This window comes from Oncorhynchus masou, chromosome 7, assembly GCF_036934945.1.
Source record: "Oncorhynchus masou masou isolate Uvic2021 chromosome 7, UVic_Omas_1.1, whole genome shotgun sequence".
NCBI classification, from domain to species: domain Eukaryota; kingdom Metazoa; phylum Chordata; class Actinopteri; order Salmoniformes; family Salmonidae; genus Oncorhynchus; species Oncorhynchus masou.
In genome coordinates, this window is record NC_088218.1 from 5,094,622 (window position 1) to 5,114,015 (window position 19,394).

The 19,394-nt window shown below is 43.5% G+C and overlaps 1 protein-coding gene and 1 pseudogene across 1 annotated transcript in view; one reads left to right on the forward strand and one right to left on the reverse strand.

The window, feature by feature from the left end:
* LOC135542929 (dystrophin-like) overlaps window positions 1-19,394 on the reverse strand; it is a gene marked incomplete at its 5' end in the record, with an annotated part of 841,859 nt that overhangs the window by 99,631 nt on the left and 722,834 nt on the right.
* The window catches only part of LOC135542895 (dystrophin-like), a 98,798-nt pseudogene that overhangs the window by 2,972 nt on the left and 76,432 nt on the right, over window positions 1-19,394 (forward strand).

Sequence of the window (19,394 nt, forward strand, 5' to 3'; positions counted from 1 at the left end):
GAACAGCATTCTCACATAGGTATTCCTCTTGTCCAGATGAGTTATGGCAGTGTGTTGTGTTTGAGATTGCATCGTCTGTGGACCTATTTGGGCGGTAAGCAAATTGGAGTGGGTCTAGGGTGTCAGGTAGGGTGGAGGTGATATGGTCCTTGACTAGTCTCTCAAAGCACTTCATGTAGTCGTTTAGCTCAGTTACCTTAGCTTTCTTGGGAACAGGAACAATGGTGGCCCTCTTGAAGCATGTGGGAACAGCAGACTGGGATAGGGATTGATTGAATATGTCCGTAAACACACCAGCCAGCTGGTCTGCGCATGCTCTGAGGATGCCGTCTGGGCCTGCAGCCTTGCGAGGGTTAACACGTTTAAATGTTTTACTCACCTCGGCTGCAGTGAAGGAGAGTCTGCATGTTTTCATTGCAGGTCTACATGTGGATGGATGTGTGTCTGTTATTGGACCACAGGTTGGAAACACTGGTCTACATGTGTCTGTTATTGGACCACAGGTTGGAAACACTGGTCTACATGTGGATGGATGTGTGTCTGTTATTGGACCACAGGTTGGAAACACTGGTCTACATGTGGATGGACGTGTGTCTGTTATTGGACCACAGGTTGGAAACACTGGTCTACATGTGGATGGATGTGTGTCTGTTATTGGACCACAGGTTGGAAACACTGGTCTACATGTGGATGGATGTGTGTCTGTCTAGATGTCTGTCTATATGTGTGTCTGTCTAGATTTGTATTTATTTATTTATTTTACCTTTATTTAACTAGGCAAGTCAGTTAAGAACAAATTATTTTCAATGACGGCCTAGGAACAGTGGGTTAACTGCCTGTCCAGGGGCAGAACGACAGATTTGTACCTTGTCAGCTCGGGGGTTTGAACTCGCAACCTTCCGGTTACTAGTCCAACGCTCTAACCACTAGGCTACCCTGCCGCCCCAAATGTGTGTCTGTCTAGATGTGTGTCTGCCTAGATGTGTGTCTAGATGTCTGTCTAGATGTGTGTCTATCTAGATGTGTGTCTATCTAGATGTGTGTCTATCTAGATGTGTGTCTATCTAGATGTGTGTCTATCTAGATGTCTGTCTAGATGTGTGTCTGTCTAGATGTGTGTCTGTCTAGATGTGTGTGCCTGTCTGTCTGTATGAGTGTGTGCCTCTAGGTATGAGTGTGTGTGTGTATGAGTGTGTGTCTATATGAGTGTGTGTGTGTCTTTATGAGTGTGCGTGTCTATATCAGTGTGTCTGTCTGTATGGGTGTGTATCTCTATGTGACATCCCTAGCATCCCCCCAAAACCTAGAGAGACACATTCCGTTATTTTCCATCTTGATTAGGGGAGGCTGGAGGTGTGCTGTTACCATGCCGACCAGGGCTCAGGTGTGGTGTGGAGGAATCTATTGAACGGCAGTCTCATCTCCCGCCTGGAGATTAAGGCAGACAGACAGGGGCAGCAGACAGACAGACAGACAGACACACACACACACACACGGAGAGGAGAGAGAGGATTGTGAAAGGGAAGAGGAGAGGAGAGGATTGTGAAAGGGAAGAGGAGAGGAGGAATGAGGGGAAGGAGGAATAGAAGAGGGAAGAGTTCAGATGAGGGGCAGAAAGAGAGACAGAAGGATGAAAGTGATAATCGGGGAGAATTTGAGACAGGAAACAAGAGAGGAAAAGAGAAGGAGATAGAATCTGCCACACTCCCACTGTTATCCCCCTGGTAACAAAACTCCTTGAGTGAGTGGGTGTGTGTGTCTGTGTTTATGTATAATGAGAGAACATATGCTTGCATTTGAAATGGACAGAAAAGAGATTGCTGTGTGTGTATAATATAGATTGCAGTGTGTGTAGTATAAATTTTAGATTGTGTGTGATATAGATTGCAGTGTGTGTAATATAGATTGCAGTGTGTGCAATATAGATTGCTGTGTGTTGTGTGTGTGTGTGTGTGTGTGTGTGTGTGTGTGTGGTATAGATAGCAGTGTGTGTAGTATAGATTGCAGTGTGTGTGTATGTATAATATAGTTTGCAGTGTGTGTGTGTAATATAGATTGCTGTGTGTGTAATATAGATTGCAGTGTGTGTAATATAGATTGCAGTGTGTGTGTAATATAGATTGCAGTGTGTGTAATATAGATTGCAGTGTGTGTGTAATATAGATTGCAGTGTGTGTAATATAGATTGCAGTGTGTGTGCAATATAGATCAATCAAAATCAAATCAAATCAAATTTTATTTGTCACATACACATGGTTAGCAGATGTTAATGCGAGTGTAGTGAAATGCTTGTGCTTCTAGTTCCGACAATGCAGTAATAACCAACAAGTAATCTAATAACTAACAATTCCAAAAACTGTCTTATACACACAAGTGTAAGGGGATAAAGAATATGTACATAAAGATATATGAATGAGTGATGGTACAGAGCAGCATAGGCAAGATACAGTAGATGGTATAGAGTACAGTATATACATATGAGATGAGTATGTAAACAAAGTGGCATAGTTAAAGTGGCTAGTGATACATGTATTACATAAAGATGCGGTAGATGATATAGAGTATATACGTATACATATGAGATGAATAATGGGTATGGGTATGTAAACATTATATTAGGTAGCATTGTTTAAAGTGGCTAGTGATATATTTTACATCATTTCCCATCAATTCCCATTATTAAAGTGGCTGGAGTTGAGTCAGTGTGTTGGCAGCAGCCACTCAATGTTAGTGGTGGCTGTTTAACAGTCTGATGGCCTTGAGATAGAAGCTGTTTTTCAGTCTCTCGGTCCCAGCTTTGATGCACCTGTACTGACCTCGCCTTCTGGATGATAGCGGGGTGAACAGGCAGTGGCTCGGGTGGTTGTTGTCCTTGATGATCTTTATGGCCTTCCTGTAACATCGGGTGGTGTAGGTGTCCTGGAGGGCAGGTAGTTTGCCCCCGGTGATGCGTTGTGCAGACCTCACTACCCTCTGGAGAACCTTACGGTTGTGGGCGGAGCAGTTGCCATACCAGGCGGTGATACAGCCCGCCAGGATGCTCTCGATTGTGCATCTGTAGAAGCTTGTGAGTGCTTTTGGTGACAAGCCGAATTTCTTCAGCCTCCTGATGTTGAAGAGGCGCTGCTGCGCCTTCTTCACGATGCTGTCTGTGTGGGTGGACCAATTCAGTTTGTCTGTGATGTGTACGCCGAGGAACTTAAAACTTACTACCCTCTCCACTACTGTTCCATCAATGTGGATAGGGGGGTGTTCCCTCTGCTGTTTCCTGAAGTCCACAATCATCTCCTTAGTTCTGTTGACGTTGAGTGTGAGGTTATTTTCCTGACATCACACTCCGAGGGCCCTCACCTCCTCCCAGTAGGCCGTCTCGTCGTTGTTGGTAATCAAGCCTACCACTGTTGTGTCATCTGCAAACTTGATGATTGAGTTGGAGGCGTGCATAGCCACACAGTCGTGGGTGAACAGGGAGTACAGGAGAGGGCTCAGAACGCACCCTTGTGGGGCCCCAGTGTTGAGGATCAGCGGGGTGGAGATGTTGTTACCTACCTCACCACCTGGGGGCGGCCCGTCAGGAAGTCCAGCACCCAGTTGCACAGGGCGGGGTCGAGACCAAGGGTCTCGAGCTTGATGACGAGCTTGGAGGGTACTATGGTGTTAAATGCCGAGCTGTAGTCGATGAACAGCATTCTCACATAGGTATTCCTCTTGTCCAGATGGGTTAGGGCAGTGTGCAGTGTGGTTGAGATTGCATCGTCTGTGGACCTATTTGGGCGGTAAGCAAATTGGAGTGGGTCTAGGGTGTCAGGTAGGGTGGAGGTGATATGGTCCTTGACTAGTCTCTCAAAGCACTTCATGATGACGGAAGTGAGTGCTACGGGGCGGTAGTCGTTTAGCTCAGTTACCTTAGCTTTCTTGGGAACAGGAACAATGGTGGCCCTCTTGAAACATGTGGGAACAGCAGACTGGGATAGGGATTGATTGAATATGTCTGTAAAACACACCAGCCAGCTGGTGCGCATGCTCTGAGGGCGCGGCTGGAGATGCCGTCTGGGCCTGCAGCCTTGCGTGTGGTTAACACAGTTTAAATGTTTTACTCAGTCGGCTGCAGTGAAGGAGAGTTGCATGTTTTCAGGCCGAACTGTATTGTCAACAAAGCGGGCAAAAAAGTTATTTAGTCTGGCTGGGAGCAAGACATCCTGGTCCATGACGGGGCTGGTTTTCTTTTTGTAATCCGTGATTGACTGTAGACCCTGCCACATACCTCTTGTGTCTGAGCCGTTGAATTGAGATTCTACTTTGTGTGTGTGTAATATAGATTGCAGTGTGTGTGTAATATAGATTGCAGTGTGTGTGTGTGTGTGTGTGTGTGTGTGTGTGTGTGTCCTTGTCAGCTCGGGGGATTCAATCTTGCAACCTTACAGTTAACTAGTCCAATGCAATAACGACCTGTCTCTCTCTCGTTGCACTCCACAAGGAGACTGCCTGTTACGCTAATGCAGTAAGCCAAGGTAAGTTGCTAGCTAGCATTAAACTGTCTTATAAAAAACAATCAATCATAATCACTAGTTAACTACACATGGTTGGTGATATTACTAGATATTGTCTAGCTTGTCCTCGGGGATATAATCTGACTGAGTATACAAGTAATCTAAGTATCTGACTGAGCGGTGGTAGGCAGAAGCAGGCGCTAAACATTCATTCAAACAGCACTTTCTTGCGTTTTGCCAGTACAAGTGCGTCAAGCATTGCGCTGTTTATGACTTCAAGCCTATCAACTCCCGAGATGAGGCTGGTGTAACCGAAGAAATGGCTAAAGTTGTCTTAGCGTTTCAAACATCACTCACTCTGAGCCTTCAGTAGTTTTCCCCTTGCTCTGCATGGGTAACACTGGTTCGATGGTGGCTGTTGTCATTGTGTTGCTGGTTTGAGCCCAGGGAGGAGCGAGGAGAGGGACGGAAACACTGGTAATACTTGTCATGGTCTTAGTATTTTGTGTTTTAGTTTATTAGTTAGTCAGACCAGGGTGTGACATGGGTTTATTATGTATTGTAGTTTCATATTGGGGTTTGTAGTGTTTGGGATTGTAGCTGATTAGGGGTGTGTGTTAATAGGTTGGCTGCCTGAGTAGCGGTTCTCAATCAGAGTCATGATTCTGACTTCAAGCCTGATTGGGAACCGTAGATGTAGCCTGGGTATTTTTGTATTTCTTGGGTGAATGTTCCTGTCTCTGTTAGTGTGCAAGTCAGGCTGTCAATAGGTTTCACGTTCCGTTTGTTGCAACTAATACTTTTGTATTTATTAAGTTATTTCATGTATAGTTCGTTTGTTTTTGTCTTCACTAAACATGGGTAACTACACTGGCAATACACTGTTACACTGGCAACTAATATGTTGGCTGACTACACTTTTCAAAAAGACTGCAATACTTACTGTTACACTACTAATACTGTTACACTGGCAATACTAATACTGTTACACTGGATACTAATACTGTTACACTGGTAATACTAATACTGTTACACTGGCAATACTAATACTGTTACACTGGCAACTAATACTGTTACACTGGCAATACTAATACTGTTACACTGGCAATACTAATACTGTTACACTGGCAATACTAATACTGTTACACTGGTAATACTAATACTGTTACACTGGCAATACTAATACTGTTACACTGGCAATACTAATACTGTTACACTGGCAACTAATACTGTTACACTGGCAATACTAATACTGTTACACTGGCAATACTAATACTGTTACACTGGCAATACTAATACTGTTACACTGGCAATACTAATACTGTTACACTGGCAATACTAATACTGTTACACTGGCAACTAATACTGTTACACTGGCAACTAATACTGTTACACTGGCAATACTAATACTGTTACACTGGCAATACTAATACTGTTACACTGGCTGTTACACTGGCAATACTAATACTGTTACACTGGCAACTAATACTGTTACACTGGTAAACTAATACTGTTACACTGGCAACTAATACTGTTACACTGGCAACTAATACTGTCTGGCAATACTAATACTGTTACAATACTAATACTGTTACACTGGTAATACTAATACTGTTACACTGGCAACTAATACTGTTACACTGGCAATACTAAAACTGTTACACTGGCAATACTAATACTGTTACACTGGCAATACTAATACTGTTACACTGGCAATACTAATACTGTTACACTGGCAATACTAATACTGTTACACTGGCAACTAATACTGTTACACTGGCAACTAATACTGTTACACTGGTAACTAATACTGTTACACTGGCAATACTAATACTGTTACACTGGCTAATACTAATACTGTTACACTGGCAATACTAATACTGTTACACTGGTAATACTAATACTGTTACACTGGCAATACTAATACTGTTACACTGGCTGGCAAACTAATACTGTTACACTGGCAAACTAATACTGTTACACTGGCAACTAATACTGTTACACTGGCAATACTAATACTGTTACACTAATACTGTTACACTGGTAATACTAATACTGTTACACTGGCAATACTAATACTGTTACACTGGCAATACTAAACTGTTACTAATACTGTTACACTGGCAATACTAATACTGTTACACTGGCAATACTAATACTGTTACACTGGCAAACTAATACTGTTACACTGGCAACTAATACTGTTACACTGGCAAACTAATACTGTTACACTGGTTACAACTAATACTGTTACACTGGCAATACTAATACTGTTACACTGGCAACTAATACTGTTACACTGGTAATACTAATACTGTTACACTGGCAATACTAATACTGTTACACTGGTTATACTAATACTGTTACACTGGCAATACTAATACTGTTACACTGGCAACTAATACTGTTACACTGGCAACTAATACTGTTACACTGGCTGTTACATAACTAATACTGTTACACTGGCAATACTAATACTGTTACACTGGCAAACTAATACTGTTACACTGGCAACTAATACTGTTACACTGGTAACTAATACTGTTACACTGGCAATACTAATACTGTTACACTGGCAATACTAATACTGTTACACTGGTAATACTAATACTGTTACACTGGTTACACTGGCAATACTAATACTGTTACACTGGCAATACTAATACTGTTACACTGGCAATACTAATACTGTTACACTGGCAACTAATACTGTTACACTGGCAAACTAATACTGTTACACTGGCAATACTAATACTGTTACACTGGCAATACTAATACTGTTACACTGGCAATACTAATACTGTTACACTGGCAATACTAATACTGTTACACTGGCAATACTAATACTGTTACACTGGCTGGTAATACTAATACTGTTACACTGGCAAACTAATACTGTTACACTGGCAATACTAATACTGTTACACTGGCAATACTAATACTGTTACACTGGCAATACTAATACTGTTACACTGGCAACTAATACTGTTACACTGGCAATACTAATACTGTTACACTGGCAATACTAATACTGTTACACTGGCAATACTAATACTGTTACACTGGCAACTAATACTGTTACACTGGCAATACTAATACTGTTACACTGGCAACTAATACTGTTACACTGGCAACTAATACTGTTACACTGGCTGTTACACTGGCAATACTAATACTGTTACACTGGCAACTAATACTGTTACACTGGCAATACTAATACTGTTACACTGGCAAACTAATAATACTGTTACACTGGCAAATACTGTTACACTGGCAATACTAATACTGTTACACTGGCAATGGCAACTAATACTGTTACACTGGTTACACTGGTAATACTAATACACTGTTACACTGGTAACTAATACTGTTACACTGGTTACACTGGCAATACTAATACTGTTACACTGGCAAACTAATACTGTTACACTGGCAATACTAATACTGTTACACTGGGCTAATACTGTTACAACTAATACTGTTACACTGGCAATACTAATACTGTTACACTGGCAACTAATACTGTTACACTGGCAACTAATACTGTTACACTGGCAACTAATACTGTTACACTGGCAACTAATACTGGTTACACTGGCAATACTAATACTGTTACACTGGCAATACTAATACTGTTACACTGGCAACTAATACTGTTACACTGGCAATACTAATACTGTTACACTGGCTGTTACACTACTAATACTGTTACACTGGCAATACTAAATACTGGCAATACTAATACTGTTACACTGGCAACTAATACTGTTACACTGGCAACTAATACTGTTACACTGGCAATACTAATACTGTTACACTGGCAATACTAATACTGTTACACTGGCAATACTAATACTGTTACACTGGCAACTAATACTGTTACACTGGCAATACTAATACTGTTACACTGGGCTGATACAACTAATACTGTTACACTGGCAATACTAATACTGTTACACTGGCTGTTACAACTAATACTGTTACACTGGCAACTAATACTGTTACACTGGCAATACTAATACTGTTACACTGGCAATACTAATACTGTTACACTGGCAACTAATACTGTTACACTGGCATAACTAATACTGTTACACTGGCACACTACTAATACTGTTACACTGGCAACTAATACTGTTACACTGGCTAAACTAATACTAATACTGTTACACTGGCAATACTAATACTGTTACACTGGCAACTAATACTGTTACACTGGCAATACTAATACTGTTACACTGGCAATACTAATACTGTTACACTGGCAATACTAATACTGTTACACTGGCAACTAATACTGTTACACTGGCAATACTAATACTGTTACACTGGCAACTAATACTGTTACAACTAATACTGTTACACTGGCTGTTACACTGGTAACTAATACTGTTACACTGGCAATACTAATACTGTTACACTGGCAATACTAATACTGTTACACTGGCAACTAAATACTGGTTACACTGGGTTACACAACTAATACTGTTACACTGGCAACTAATACTGTTACACTGGCAACTAATACTGTTACACTGACAACTAATACTGTTACACTGGCAATACTAATACTGTTACACTGACTAATACTGTTACTAATACTGTTACACTGGCAATACTAATACTGTTACACTGGCAATACTAATACTGTTACACTGGCAATACTAATACTGTTACACTGGTGGCAATACTAATACTGTTACACTGGTTAATACTGTTACACTAACTAATACTGTTACACTGGCAATACTAATACTGTTACACTGGCAATACTAATACTGTTACACTGGCAATACTAATACTGTTACTGGTAATATTAATACTGTTACACTGGCAAACTAATACTGTTACACTGGTTACACTGGCAAACTAATACTGTTACACTGGCAATACTAATACTGTTACACTGGTAATACTAATACTGTTACACTGGCAACTAATACTGTTACACTGGCAATACTAATACTGTTACACTGGCTTTAATACTAATACTGTTACACTGGGTTAATGAAATACTGTTAATGGCAATACTAATACTGTTACACTGGCTAAAACTAATACTGTTACACTGGGTTACAACTAATACTGTTACACTGGCAACTAATACTGTTACACTGGCAACTAATACTGTTACACTAATACTGTTACACTGGCAATACTAATACTGTTACACTGGTAATACTAATAGCTGTTACACTGGCAACTAATACTGTTACACTGGCAAACTAATACTGTTACACTGGCACATACTAAACTGTTACACTGGGTTACACTGGTAATACTAATACTGTTACACTGGCAATACTAATACTGTTACACTGGCAATTAATACTGTTACACTGGCAATACTAATACTAATACTGTTACACTGGCAATACTAATACTGTTACACTGGCAATACTAATACTGTTACACTGGCAATACTAATACTGTTACACTGGCAATACTAATACTGTTACACTGGTAATACTAATACTGTTACACTGGCAACTAATACTGTTACACTGGCAATACTAATACTGTTACACTGGCAACTAATACTGTTACACTGGCAACTAATATTGTTACACTGGCAATACTAATACTGTTACACTGGCAATACTAATACTGTTACACTGGTAATGCTAATACTGTTACACTGGCAACTAATACTGTTACACTGGAATACTAATACTGTTACACTGGCAACTAATACTGTTACACTGGTAATACTAATACTGTTACACTGGCAATACCAATACTGTTACACTGGCAATACTAATACTGTTACACTGGCAATACTAATACTGTTACTGTAATATGGCAATACTAATACTGTTACACTGGCAATACTAATACTGTTACACTGGTAACTGTTAACTGGCAATACTAATGTTACACTGGCAACTAATACTGTTACACTGGCAATACTAATACTGTTACACTGGCAATACTAATAATGTTACACTGGCAATACTAACTAATACTGGTTACACTGGCAATACAAACACTAATACTGTTACACTGGCAATACTAATACTGTTACACTGGCAATACTAATACTGTTACACTGGCAAACTAATACTGTTACACTGGCAATACCAATACTGTTACACTGGTAATATACTGGCTAATACTGTTACACTGGCAATACTAATAATGTTACACTGGCAATACTAAAGTGCCTTTAAGAACATCTAATAGTCAAGGGTTAATGAAATATAAATGGTATAGTTACACTGGGAAATAGTCCTACAAATTCCTATAATAACTACAACCTAAAACTTCTTACCTGGGAATATTGAAGACTCACTGTTAAATACTGTTAACCACCAGCTTTCATATGTTCTCATGTAATAGCAAGGAACTTAAATGTTAGCTTTCTTACATGGCATATATTGCACTTTTACTTTCTTCTCCAACACTTTGTTTTTGCATTATTTAAACCAAATTGAACATATTTCATTATTTACTTGAGGCTAAATTGATTTTATTGATGTATCATATGAAGTTAAAATAAGTGTTCATTCAGTATTGTTGTAATTGTCATTATTACAAATACGTTTACAAAAAATGTTACACTGGGCGATGAATAATGTTACACTGGCAAACTAATATCTGCAATTTTTTGGTCCTCCAATAATACTGTTACACTGGCAACTAATATCGGTATCAGCGTTTGGAAAAAATCATAACTGTTCTGGTACAGACCTCTAGTGTGTAATATAGATTGTAGTGTGTGTGGATATAGATTGCAGCAATACTAATAATGTGTGTGTGATATAGATTGTAGAGAGTGGATATAGATTGCAATATAGAATGCAGTGTATGTAATATAGATTGCAGTGAGTGTGTGTGACATAGATTGTAGTGTGTTTTTGATATTTAAACCAAATTGCATAATATAGAATGACAGATGTATCATATGTAATATAGATGCATTGTGTGTGTAATATAGATTACAGTGTGTGTGTGTGATATAGATGAAAAATCATAGTGTGTGTGTAATATAGATTGCAGTGTGTGTGTGTAATATAGAATGCAGTGTATGTAATATAGATTAGTGTGTGTGTAATATAGATTGTAGTGTATGTAATATAGATTGCAGTGTGTGTAATATAGATTGCAGTGTGTGTGTAATATAGATTGCAGTTTGTGTATGTAATATAGATTGCAGTGTGTATGTAGTATAGATTGCTTTGAGACAGAGAGTGAAAGCAGAGAGAAAGGGACAGAGAGAGAGAGTGGAAGAGAGTGGGAGAGAGAGTGGAAGAGAGAGAGTGGAAGAGAGCGAGTGGAAGAGAGAGTGGAAGCCAGAGAGAGTGGAAGACCAGAGAGAGTGGAAGACAGAGAGAGTGGAAGACAGAGAGAGTGGAAGACAGAGAGAGTGGAAGACAGAGAGTGGAAGACAGAGAGTGGAAGCAGAGAGAGAGAGAGAGAGTGGAAGACAGAGAGTGGATGACAGAGAGAGTGGAAGACAGAGAGTGGAAGACAGAGAGTGGATGACAGAGAGAGTGGAAGACAGAGAGAAGCAGAGAGATGGAAGACAGAGAGTGGAAGAGAGCGAGTGAAGACAGAGAGAGGAGAGAGTGGAAGACAGAGAGAGGGAAGACAGAGAGTGGAAGACAGAGAGAGGAAGACAGAGAGAGTGGAAGACAGAGCGAGTGGAAGAGAGAGAGTGGAAGAGAGAGAGTGGAAGACAGAGTGGAAGCGAGTGGAAGGAAGAGTGGAAGAGAGAGTGGAAGAGAGCGAGTGGAAGAGAGCGAGTGGAAGAGAGAGAGTGGAAGACAGGAGTGGAAGCAGAGAGAAGAGAGAAGAGAGAGAGTGGAAGCAGAGAGTGGAAGAGAGAGAGTGGAAGAGAGAGTGGGATGACAGAGAGTGGAAGACAGAGAGTGGATGAAGAGAGAGAGTGGATGACAGAGAGAGTGGATGACAGAGAGAGTGGAGACAGAGAGTGGATGACAGAGAGAGTGGAAGACAGAGAGTGGAAGACAGAGAGAGTGAAGACAGAGAGTGGAAGACAGAGAGTGGAAGACAGAGAGTGGAAGACAGAGTGGATGACAGAGAGTGGAAGACAGAGAGTGGATGACAGAGTGGATGACAGAGATAGGATGAAGAGAGAGTGGAAGACAGAGAGAGTGGATGACAGAGAGAGTGGATGACAGAGAGAGTGGAAGACAGAGAGAGTGGAAGACAGAGAGTGGATGACAGAGAGAGTGGATGAGAGAGAGAGTGGAAGACAGAGAGAGTGGAGAGAGAGTGGATGACAGAGAGTGGATGACAGAGAGAGGATGACAGAGAGTGAGGATGACAGAGAGTGGATGACAGAGAGTGGAAGACAGAGAGTGGATGACAGAGAGTGGAAGACAGAGAGTGGAATGACAGAGAGTGGATGACAGAGAGTGGAAGACAGAGAGAGTGGATGGATGACAGAGAGAGTGGACAGACAGAGAGTGGATGACAGAGAGAGAGTGGATGAAGAGAGAGAGGATGACAGAGAGAGGATGACAGAGAGTGGATGACAGAGAGTGGATGACAGAGATGGATGACAGAGAGAGTGGATGACAGAGAGAGTGGAAGACAGAGAGTGGAAGACAGAGAGTGGAAGACAGAGAGTGGATGACAGAGAGAGTGGAAGACAGAGAGTGGATGACAGAGAGTGGAGAAGAGAGAGAAAACAGTCCATTCTCTCCAAACCTCCACTCTCCCTGTGACAGAGAGTTTTTGTCAGAGTTCAGATGTGGCAATAGGCTCATCTTTTCTAAGGAAATCAATTCGACAGAGAGCGCCCCAAGGCATTGTGGTCTGTCTGGAGACCGAGGCCTTTATTGAGTCACTGGAAGAGGCATGGGGCGAAACACACACACACACACACACACACACACACACACACACACACACACACACACACACACACACACACACACACACACACACTAGGGGGCAGGAGGGGTCGGGCTCAAAGGGGTAAAGCCAGCGTGCCAACCCAAGGGCACGGCCGTGGACAGACTGCCTAGAGATAATCCTAACATAAAAAACAGACTGGAAGAGAGGGAGGAGGGAAGTAGAAAGGTAGGGAGGGAGAGATATGGAGAGGGAGGGAGGGAGGGAGGGAGGGAGGGAGGGAGGGAGGGAGGGAGGGAGGGAGGGAGGGAGGGAGGGAGGGAGGGAGGGAGGTAGGGAGGGAGGGAGGGAGGGAGGGAGGGAGGGAGGGAGGGAGGGAAGTAGAAAGGTAGGGAGGGAGAGATATGGAGAGGGAGGGAGGTAGGGAGGGAGGGAAGTAGAAAGGTAGGGGGGGAGGGAGAGATATGGAGAGAGAGGAGGGAGGGAGGGATTGAGGGGGAGGGAGAGATGTGGAGAGGGAGGGAGGGAGGGAGGGAGGGGAGGGAGGGAGGGAGGGAGGGAGGGAGGGAGGGAGGGAGGGAGGGAGGGGGAGGGAGGGAGGGAGGGAGGGAGTAGAAAGGTAGGGAGGGAGAGATATGGAGAGGGAGGGAGGTAGGGAGGGAGGGAGGGAAGTAGAAAGGTAGGGAGGGAGAGATATGGAGAAGGAGGGAGGTAGGGAGGGAGGGAGGGAAGTAGAAAGGTAGGGAGGGAGAGATATGGAGAGGGAGGGAGGGAGGGAGGGAGGGAAGTAGAAAGGTAGGGAGGGAGAGATATGGAGAGGGAGGGAGGTAGGGAGGGAGGGAAGTAGAAAGGTAGGGAGGGGGGAGAGATATGGAGAGGGAGGGAGGTAGGGAGGGAGGGGAGAGTAGAAAGGTAGGGAGGGAGAGATATGGAGAGAGAGAGAGGGAGGGAGGGATTGAGGGAGGGAGAGATGTGGAGAGGCAGATGAGGGAGGGAGGGGGCAGAGGAGGAAAGGAGGGAGAGAGAGAGGGGGAGAGGCAGAGGAGGGAGGGAGGCAGAGGGAGGGAGAGATGGAGGGAGGTAGAGAGAGAGGGAGAAGCAGAGGAGGGAGGGGAGAGGAGAGAGAGAGGGGGAGGGAGAGGCAGAGGAGGGAGGGATGTGGAGAGGCGGCAAGATGGATGGAGACAGACAGACAGACAGACAGACAGACAGACAGACAGACAGAGCCACGAAGAGAACTGTGAACTGTAGAATTGAACAGCGCGAGCCTGAAATCCACACTGAAACACTCAGATTCGCTACTGTTTCAGACAGTGAAGTAATATTCAGTTTGGATCTGATTCCAAACCAGAGCAGAAACATAGACTTGGCAGTCTTAGCAGACATGATAAGTACAGATGTATAATCTTAATTTGATCTCTCTTTTGTTGTTGAGAATTTTACTGCATCGCAGGGAATGCAGATGAGCTTTGTGATTTACATAAATGTACTGGAAACCAACACACGGTCATATTAACAGCCTCACCTCCATCAAGCAACATTATGGACTAAACATTCAAATCCTGTTGCTGCAGGATTATTTAGCTGTGACAGTACAGGTCAAATGAAAGACCCTACATCTGTAGCAGTACAGTGTAGAGAATAGGCTTGGAGATGAGGGAACGCTTATATTCATGACATCACAGCATGCGTTCCAAATGGCACCCTATTCCCTATTTAGTGCACTACTTTCGACCAGGGCCCATAGCACTGTAGTCAAAACTAGTGCACTATATAGGGAAGAGGATGCTATTTAGGAGACAGATGTACTTTACCCTCTGACTGGGAATACTTGTGAAATGAAAGATGATTTTGCTGAAAAACATGATGTTTCAGTCTTTTCATTTTGATTTGCATAAAACAACGACCTGGAAGTTATTATGAAGTCTGCAGCAGAAGACATTTATCACAGAGCAGGACTTCAGAGGTTAACCTGCCCCTATATAGATACCACCAGTACACCCATACTAGATTAGATAACTGACTGTAGCTACATCTTTCTCTGTGTTAGTGTTGGAGATATGTCTCTCTGTGTTAGTATTGGAGATATGTCTCTGTGTTAGTATTGGGGATTTGTCTCTCTGTGTCAGTATTGGAGATTTGTCTCTCTGTGTCAGTATTGGAGATTTGTCTCTCTGTGTCATAGTTGGAGATATGTCTTCTCTCTGTGTTAGTATTGGAGATATGTCTCTCTGTGTTAGTATTGGATATATGTCTTGTCTCAGTGTTAATATTGGAGATATGTCTTTCTCAGTGTTAGTATTGGAGATATGTCTCTCTGTGTCAGTTTGGAGATATGTCTTCTCTCTGTGTTAGTATTGGATATATGTCTTCTCTCTGTGTTAGTGTTGGAGATATGTCGTCTCTCAGTGTTAGTATTGGATATATGTCTTCTCTCTGTGTTAGTATTGAGATATGTCTCTCTGTGTCATTGTTGGAGATATGTCTTCTCTCTGTGTTAGTATTGGAGATATGTCTCTCAGTGTTAGTATTGGACATGTGTCTTCTCTCAGTGTTAGTATTGGAGTCATGTCTCTCTGTGTTAGTATTGGAGATATGTCTTCTCTCTGTGTTAGTATTGGAGATATGTCTTCTCTCTGTGTTAGTATTGGATATATGTCTTCTCTCAGTGTTAGTATTGAGATATGTCTTTCTCAGTGTTAGTATTGGAGATATGTCTTCTCTCAGTGTTAGTATTGGAGATATGTCTTCTCTCTGTGTTAGTATTGGATATATGTCTTCTCTCTGTGTTAGTGTTGGAGATATGTCTTCTCTCAGTGTTAGTATTGGAGATATGTCTTCTCTCTGTGTTAGTATTGGAGATATGTCGTCTCTCTGTGTTAGTATTGGATATATGTCTTCTCTCAGTGTTAGTATTGGAGATATGTCTTCTCTCAGTGTTAGTATTGGAGATATGTCTGTCAGAGTGTCATGATGGGTTGACCTTGCTCAAAGGCACAACGACAGGATATTATGGTACCTCGGGTCTGAAACCAGAAAACCCAGCACATCTCCCATTTTGTCTTGCTCTGCTCAGGATCTGAACTGACATCGTTCCTGTGTATCCTGTAGTGATGTGTTGTGCCCTGTTTCCTCAGGCAGGGAAGCCCCCCATCCAGGACCTCTTCACCGACCTGTGTGATGGCCGTCGCCTGCTGGAGCTGCTGGAGGGACTGGCAGGTCACGAGCTGGTCAGTAATGTCATCATTATCCTCCTGGACTTACCATCCTCCTAACCCCCTTCACCTCCTCACCTCCTTATCCTCCTAGCCCCACGTATCTTCCTCACCTCCTTATCCTCCTAGCCCCACGTATCTCCCTCACCTCCTCATCTCCTCACCTCCTTATCCTCCTAGCCCCATGTATCTCCCTCACCTCCTCATCACCTCACCTCCTTATCCTCCGAGCCCCATGTATCTCCCTCATCTCCTCACCTCCTTATCCTCCTAGCCCCATGTATCTCCCTCACCTCCTCATCTCCTCACCTCCTTATCCTCCTAGCCCCATGTATCTCCCTCACCTCCTCATCACCACACCTCCTTATCCTCCTAGCCCCATGTATCTCCCTCACCACCTCACCTCCTTATCCTCCGAGCCCCATGTATCTCCCTCATCTCCTCACCTCCTTATCCTCCTAGCCCCATGTATCTCCCTCACCTCCTCATCTCCTCACCTCCTTATCCTCCTAGCCCCATGTATCTCCCTCACCTCCTCATCACCACACCTCCTTATCCTCCGAGCCCCATGTATCTCCCTCACCTCCTCACCTCCTTATCCTCCTAGCCCCATGTATCTCCCTCACCTCCTCATCACCTCACCTCCTTATCCTCCGAGCCCCATGTATCTCCCTCATCTCCTCACCTCCTTATCCTCCTAGCCCCATGTATCTCCCTCACCTCCTCATCTCCTCACCTCCTTATCCTCCTAGCCCCATGTATCTCCCTCACCTCCTCATCTCCTCACCTCCTTATCCTCCTAGCCCCATGTATCTCCCTCACCTCCTCATCTCCTCACCTCCTTATTCTCCTAGCCCCATGTATCTCCCTCACCTCCTCATCACCTCACCTCCTTATCCTCCGAGCCCCATGTATCTCCCTCATCTCCTCACCTCCTTATCCTCCTAGCCCCATGTATCTCCCTCACCTCCTCATCACCACACCTCCTTATCCTCCTAGCCCCATGTATCTCCCTCACCTCCTCATCTCCTCACCTTCTTATCCTCCTAGCCCCATGTATCTCCCTCACCTCACCACCTCACCTCCTTATCCTCCTAGCCCCATGTATCTCCTTATCCTCCTAGCCCCATGTATCTCCCTCACCTCCTCATCACCACACCTCCTTATCCTCCTAGCCCCATGTATCTCCCTCACCTCCTCATCTCCTCACCTTCTTATCCTCCTAGCCCCATGTATCTCCCTCACCACCTCACCTCCTTATCCTCCTAGCCCCATGTATCTCCCTCACCTCACCACCTCACCTCCTTATCCTCCTAGCCCCATGTATCTCCTTATCCTCCTAGCCCCATGTATCTCCCTCACCTCCTCACCTCCTTATCCTCCTATCCCCATGTATCTCCCTCACCTCCTCATCTCCTAACCTCCTTATCCTCCTAGCCCCATGTATCTCCCTCACCTCCTCATCACCTCACCTCCTTATCCTCCTATCCCCATGTATCTCCCTCACCTCACCTCCTTATCCTCCTAGCCCCATGTATCTCCTCACCTCCTTATCCTCCTATCCCCATGTATCTCCCTCACCTCCTCATCTCCTAACCTCCTTATCCTCCTAGCCCCATGTATCTCCCTCACCTCACCCCCTTATCCTCCTAACCCCATTCACCTCCTTATCCTCCTAGCCCCATGTATCTCCCTCACCTCCTCATCTCCTCACCTCCTCACCTCCTCATCTCCTCACCTCCTCATCTCCTCACCTCCTTATCCTCCTAGCCCCATGTATCTCCATCTCCTCACCTCCTTATCCTCCTAACCTCACTTCTCTCCTCACATCCTCCTAACCTCACCTATCTCCTCACTTCCTTATCCTCTTGACCCCACTTATCTCCTCGCCTCCTCGCCTCCTTACCTCTTAACCCCACTTATCTCCTCAACTCCTCACTTATCTCCAAATCTATTATACCAACCTGTTGTCTTTCTCCTTGCATTTCTTCTCCTCCTCCTCTATCTTTGTCCTAAACTTTATACAATAGCTTTTATTGTAATATAAACCTCTTTCAGCAATGGCCCTGAGCAAGGTCTTTAATATCATGTTCAGTAAATAAAGCCTCAGTGTGTTCTGAAGGATCTCTTCTCTTCTGTGTGTGTGTCTTCTGAAGGATCTCTTCTGTGTGTGTGTGTTCTGAAGGATCTCTTCTCTTCTGTGTGTGTGTCTTCTGAAGGATCTCTTCTGTGTGTGTGTGTTCTGAAGGATCTCTTCTCTCTCTGTGTGTGTGTGTTCTGAAGGATCTCTTCTCTCTGTGTGTGTGTGTGTTCTGAATGATCTCTTCTCTTCTGTGTGTGTGTGTTCTGAAGGATCTCTTCTCTGTGTGTGTGTGTTCTGAAGGATCGCTTCTCTTCTCTGTGTGTGTGTGTTCTGAAGGATCTCTTCTCTCTGTGTGTGTGTGTGTTTTGAAGGATCTCTTCTCTCTGTGTGTGTGTGTGTTCTGAAGGATCTCTTCTCTCTGTGTGTGTGTGTGTTCTGAAGGATCTCTTCTCTTCTGTGTGTGTGTGTTCTGAAGGATCTCTTCTCTTCTGTGTGTGTGTGTTCTGAAGGATCTCTTCTCTTCTGTGTGTGTGTGTTCTGAAGGATCTCTTCTCTTCTGTGTGTGTGTGTTCTGAAGGATCTCTTCTCTCTGTGTGTGTGTGTTCTGCAGGTGAAGGAGAGAGGATTCACGCGCGTCCACTCATTAAACAATGTCAATAGAGCGTTGCAGATCCTACAGAAGAACAATGTACGTATTAGTGAACAGATCACACACTGAGGAGGAGGAGGAGAGGGACGAGGAAGAGAGGAGGAAGAGGAAGAGAGGAGGAAGAGGAAGAGAGG